At 44.0% G+C, this 6,524-nt stretch overlaps 1 pseudogene; it reads right to left on the reverse strand.

Annotated features, from left to right (window-relative positions):
• Positions 1-2,213: 2,213 nt before the first annotated feature.
• LOC119335946 lies at positions 2,214-5,273 on the reverse strand (annotated as a pseudogene).
• Between the last annotated feature and the right edge of the window lie 1,251 nt (positions 5,274-6,524).

Genomic DNA, 6,524 nt, shown 5'->3' on the forward strand with positions numbered 1-6,524 from the left:
AAGGTGTTGGCAATGAGATACATTTGCTCCAACGTTGTAACACCAACGACGGGGAACTCTAGGGTACTGAATCTTAACTCTGCCGGGAGAGAATCATTTTTTCTTTGACGAAGAACAGACTTCAATGTGGAAGTGTTGTCAAGTTAATTTATTATTACTCAGCCCAGAAAATAACTAAGAAAGTGCACCTTCCAAACCGAGGCTTCAGACTAGACAAGAGCATTGTGATCTTTGCATCTCTCTCTAAGGTTCGTTCCGGATTGAATTCCGCAACTGTGACGATTAAAACTATCAACGATGTGGACACCGAGACCAATAACGCGATGAAGGCCAAGTGATGCAAGTCCAGCCGGAAGAGGAACACCATCAACCCCAAGGAGAACAACGGGACCCAGTCGTGCCCAACATCAACATTGACGTCAATTGCATCTGCATGCAACACCACATGAGTAAGTCATGCCAAGTAAACTCGTGGAACAATACATCTAGTAACCGTATACTATACCTGTGGCCCCGTGGGGATTTGTTCATTACAACCATTTTCCAGTTCCCTACTCTTCTCGTCCTTGTGTTTGATGAGCAGTAGATTGATCATTAGTGTTGAATAGAGGTACACGAGGGCCCGTGCAGTGGTAAATGTTTTAAATTGGACATTGGTCCAACGTTTTAGATTGGGGTGGGTGTAGAGGCAAGTAGTGCGTTGCAGTAGGGACATAAGGCGAGGGGCTTGCGGAACCATAGTTTCTTTGTACAATTGGAAGTGGGCATTCTTTGTACATGCATGCCAAAGTACTCATAAGTACCATGACTTCTCAAAAAGCAAGAAGAAAGAAAAACACAAGTACCATGCCTCACAGGTGACCTTCTTCTATAGGGTCTGTAAAAGTTCATTTATATTAAGAAAACAAACTAGGCAGTTGCTTTTTAGATACCTAGGCTTTCGACCTAGACAAGATCTGAAGCATCTTCGCATTTTTCACCAACAATTTTCTTCCTATTCATTCGTCAACTTTGAGCAAAACAAACATCCTCGTTTTTGATAGCAAGACCGCGGAAGCAAGGAAGACCAAGTCATGCAGGTCATGACGAAAGATGAAGACAGTAATTCGCGCGTTTAGGTTGGGTTCGATATATGGGTTACCGGTCAGCCCGGTCGTTTGGGTTGTGATTCGCGCGTTCGGTTGGGTGGGAATTTTCCAGACAGTGACAGGGCAGGCCGCTCGGACGTTGGGGCGGATATTGGGCGTCCATTAGTAGTTGCTCTTGCTGGATCTTTCTCCCTACTCATTTTCAATCTGAATGCTTCCGCCTAAAAAAATTACAATATGTTTTTATTCTGATCCCAACATTTTTTCATAAATCCGTGCTCTATAGGCTTAACATTGCCATGTTTAGGTTTTGCATGTTCTTGATCAAAAAAATTAGATGAGCATGAATTTGAAGATGTTTCTAGAGGAGTTTAGTATATGGTTCATGTAGGTTCAATTGTGTATCAATCTATTGGACTGGAATTTTTTTTACATGTTTACGAGGAGGTCCGCTCACATAACTCACGGTGAAGCTTCTCGTTCGTCCAATGAAGTTGCACGTATGCAACAAGTTCATTTTCAGGAGGCCAACTTCCTCGACCGCGCTAAAGATAAGAACTATTGAATGCTTCACTAGAGGAGCATGAAACCAACCAAGTGTGTGTGGAGGTGTGTCCCTGGTGCATGTCGTGGGAATCAGTCGGTGCTTGCCTTTTGTGGACCTGCTTGGATCCGGTTTTCGTTCGTCTAGTTAGATCGTCTAGCCTTCTCTTCACGGCTGTTGTTCTGGTGCACAGGTCCTTTGGTGCCTTTGCACGGCGATTCTACTACAACAAGATTTGTCTGGCTTTGGGGTAGACGACGGTGACGCGTTTTCAGCTCACTCCATTGCTTGTAATCGTCGCTCGGCTGTCTACAAACCTGCATTTAACATTTTACTTCTGTTGTTCTTTGTACATGACCACCCGTCAATGACACATAGATGGCCTACCGATTATGGACGCAGGTTGTTGGATGAGTGGATAATTTTCTACATGGCCTACGGTGTAATAGTGCAAGTGTAGGTCGTCCAAGTGTAGAAGTATAGGTTCACCAGGTTGCAACGTTTTTTCCTCAAACGCTATACTCAGTGGCCTTCTTTCGTACAACCAGAATTTTATCAGATAGAAGAATTTGACTAAGATCTCACGGATGGCAACACCCAATTATTTCATACCACATATCTCGATACACGTCGATCAGTCTACATCGTACTCATGCCATAGGCCATATAGCTAACATAAGCAGATACGTAGGTGTGGCCGGGCGTGAGCATTCCCTTCTACCGTGCGTCCGCATGCTCATCGACGGTCACCCAGATGATGCTCAGCTTAGTGAGAAAGTGGCATACGGCCACATCACCTGGTCTAACGTTGTGCAGCTCAAAGAACGGGTTCTTCGGGCTCCACAATGACGTGTCAAGGTGGCACACGGCCATGACCTCCATCGTCGCCGGAGAGGCACCCTCCTCCACGCTCGCCAGCGTCACCATGTACGCGGCCGTAGGGCTGGACGTGTGGCAGTAGTACACCGCGTACGGGAAGGTCAGGTCATGGCAGGTCACGACCTCAGATGATGACCCGGAGAGCTTCCGTGCAGCCGTGACGTTGTACCTCCCCCTAAGCGCAGGTGTCCCCGGGGCATCCATGGGCAGATCCACGGCGGAGAACGCGTGGACGTTGCGCCTGCCAAGGAGGGACGCCGGCATCTCGGCGAGGGACTCGAGGGAGGTGGCGCAGCCTGCTTTCTGGCCGGGGAGCGTCCGTGGGTGCTCGCAGGTGTCCAGCGTCCACCGTATCTCTCGGGTCATCGGGAGGGACGCCGGTGCGAACATCGTGATGATGTCGGAGAGGTGCTTGGTGGTGAATGGGATGGTGTCGGCGACATTGCCGGAGAGAAGCGCCGGCATGGAGGTGGTCGGCGGGATGGTCGGAGTGATCAAGGACCCTGGCCTCAACATGTCGTGGAAGAAAGACATCTGCCTCTTTCTTCTTCCTGTAGCTGTGAGCGTGAACATGGTGGCTCCCCTCTCCTTTTACTGCAACGGGTACAATGGCAAAAAATCAATTGAGGGGTTGTACGTAATAAAATAATTAACTCTATTTCCTCGTAGAAAATGAACTTTACCTTGGTTCAAAATGTGGGGTTGTTCATCTTTCTCTTCGACTGACCCATATGACATCGTGACTTCCTTTGAATTTTCTTCGTGTGATGTGGAGCCTTCCCTTAGAATCTCCTGGCCGTCTACACCATAAGACACTGAGATTTCTTTTAAACCCCTTTCACCTTTTAACCCATAGGATCCTGATGCTTCTTTGCGAATTTCTTGGTCCTTTGATCCATATGTTGCGGATATTTCCTTTAGATTTTCACGGCCGTCTGCACCATAAGACACTGAGATTTCTGTTAACTCCTTTTTACCTTCTAACTCATATGTTCCTGAGGGTTCCTTCAGAGTTTCTTGATCTTTTGATCCGTATGCCACAGATATTTCCTTCAGTTTTTCACGGTCATCAACACCATAAGAAACTGAGATTTCTTTTAAATCTCTTTCACCTTTTAACCCAGATATTCCTGATGCTTCCTTTGAAATCTCTTGGCCTTTTGATCCATATCCATATGATACAGATAGTTCCTTTAGATTTCCAAATTTCCAAGGTGTGTAGGCTGCAAGGATCTTCTTCAAATTTAGTGGAACTTTCTTTAAACTATTTGGACCTTCTAACCCATATGACTCTGAGATTTCCTTTATATTTTCTTCATGTGCTGATTCTTCCAGTGGAGTATCATCGCTATTTATACCATAAGAAAGAGATATTTCTTTTAAATTATTTTCACTTTCTAACCCATATGACCCTGAAACTTCTTCGTGGGCTTCACCAACTTTTGATCCATATGACACTGATATTTCCTTAAGGTTTTCATCTTTGAATGGTGTATACGCTGCAAGGATCTTCTTCAAATTTAATGAAACTTTCTTAATATTGTTGTCAATTTCTGACCCATATGGCACTGATATTTCCTTTAGATTTTCTTCGATTTTTGTTCTACACGCAGCAATTTTTTCTTCTACATAATTTTTAGCTTGTAACCCATATGACAATGGTTGTCCCTTCAGATCCTTACCAATTTTTGGCTCAAGTGCCATCATGACATTCTTTCTACTTTCTTCACCATGAGACCCATATGCCTCTTTTAAATCATCTTTAACCTGTGATATGATATGAACATGGTTGTCCCCGTGACCACCCTTTGAGTTGACTATTTCATAGTTCGGTCCAATTTTTTGCTGCCCTGTAATAAATTAGATGTTACTGGGACTAATTATAATATCATCTCAAGAAAACACATTGAATGCACATATGTCGTATGCATTTTTTTTGAGCAAATATGTCGTATGCATATCAACAGACACAAGTCAAAACAGAAACGAAACTAGCCAAACTCGTGTGTCTAGTACGCACAGACACTGATCATATATATCCATGTGCTAAAAAGGATATTTTTAGACTAAATCTTTTATCTATCAAATATTTTATTTTCCTGCATCTAGACACATTAGTTCCTCCTCAACTATTATTGTCCAACCATTGCTTTGGTTTAGTTTACAGTACACAGTTTGAGCTCCAAAACACTCGAAATTACGTATACGTTAATTATCTAAAACGTTGATATGAGTTCACCAAACCAAACGTTCAAATGAGTTCACCGAAATGGCATAGGAGTAGCGGTGAGAGAGAGAGAGAGAGAGAGAGAGAGAGAGAGAGAGAGAGAGAGAGAGAGAGAGAGAGAGAGAGAGAGACCTTTTTGTTGGGCTAACAGGTCACTGATAGCCGGGGGAATGGGAATTCCTGGAAGCGCGGCCTCCCAATACGCCGTGAGTGTCTGCATGTTTGTCAGGGGCATCTTGGCCGCATCGGCAAAACAAGCATGCTGGCTACATTGTCCTCCGGCAATCTGCGTGCAACATAACAAATCCGCACTTACTACATATATAGGGACGGCTATTTTCGTACGTCGATGTGATGCACGCATAGGAATATCTGATAACAAGAGTGGTGTATGTATGCACTCACCAAAATCAATGAGACGAGTGGCAGAAACAAATCCATATTCGTGGGTTGCTATGTGTGGCAGTGCTGGTAGGAATGGTGACTCAAATCAGTTCATCAGATGCCCTATTTATAGTTCAGATGCGGTTGTTATTTGCAGAAATTATTACTTGACAAGTGCGTACATCACGTGACGTATTTATAGTCCTGATGCAGAAGCTAGTTGCACAAATTATTGCCAGACAAGTACATGAATAGCTGAATTCAAAATTCATGAAAGGTACAAGCTGGCCTACAGATATGAATCAAATGCCAGCGTATCAATCTGACCAGTGACCACCCAACCATTCACATAAGCTCTTATAGTTGAAAACTACACCACGCGTTTCTCGTGTTTCTTTTTTTACTGCATGTTGCAGTCCACTGTTCATAATGTACTATACTGTATGTTTATATAATAATTGTTTGTTAACATTTTATCGGGATAAAAAACTTGCATTTTCTGAACCGGGGTAAAACAAGCATAATTCCAGAGTCTCGGTGGTACAAGCTGGCCCACAGACCAGGGGGACAAGATATGTCGATCAAATTATCAGGAAAAAACACTATGCCCCTGTGTCGGGATGTGGATTTTTAAAGCTTTGGCTCCTGGACACCCCTTATCCTTACCCTCTGGCATTGTTGTAAGATCCGTAACTTACTACACCAAGTTTTCTTGTTTTTATTTCTTCCAAATAAAACAACATATGAACATCAAACTTTGCAAGACACCAAAACATTCTAACTAGAATGCTTTCAGATTTTTTGGTCCAACATAAATATACGGAATGAAATTTCTTTTTTCTAAATGTTATTTTTTGGATTTATGATGCACGCAAAATTCCGAAACTTTTTTCCCACATTCTAGTAAGAATGTTTTGTTGTGCTGCCAAGTTTGAAGTTCATAGGTTGTTCTATATGAGAGAAACTAAAAAGACAAAAATACTTGCACGAATCACGATGCAAAAATGAGTGGCTAGATAAGGGGGTGTCTTCATGCCTATGCTCTATAACATGTTTACCCCCTGTGTCGCCCTTGGGCGACTCGGGTGGTACCTCCACGCTGTTGCCGCTAGCGTCCTCTAGTTCATGCCTCTTTCCCTTGCTGTCGCCAGTGTGTGTCAGTACTAGTAGAAAACAGGGAACTAGTCCCGGTTCCAGATGGCCTTTAGACCCGGTTCTGGAACCGGGACAAAAGGGTCAGGACTAAAGCCCAAACCTTTAGTCCTGGATTGCTTATGAAACCGGACAGAAGGGGGCTCCATATGGCTGCTGCGGGACGCCCAGGCAGGAGGACCTTTAGTCTCGGTTGGTAACACAAACCGGGACCAAAAGGCAGCCACGTGTCAACAACTCGCAGCCCCTG

The sequence above is a fragment of the Triticum dicoccoides genome, chromosome 7B (genome assembly GCF_002162155.2).
Source record: "Triticum dicoccoides isolate Atlit2015 ecotype Zavitan chromosome 7B, WEW_v2.0, whole genome shotgun sequence".
Taxonomy (NCBI): domain Eukaryota; kingdom Viridiplantae; phylum Streptophyta; class Magnoliopsida; order Poales; family Poaceae; genus Triticum; species Triticum dicoccoides.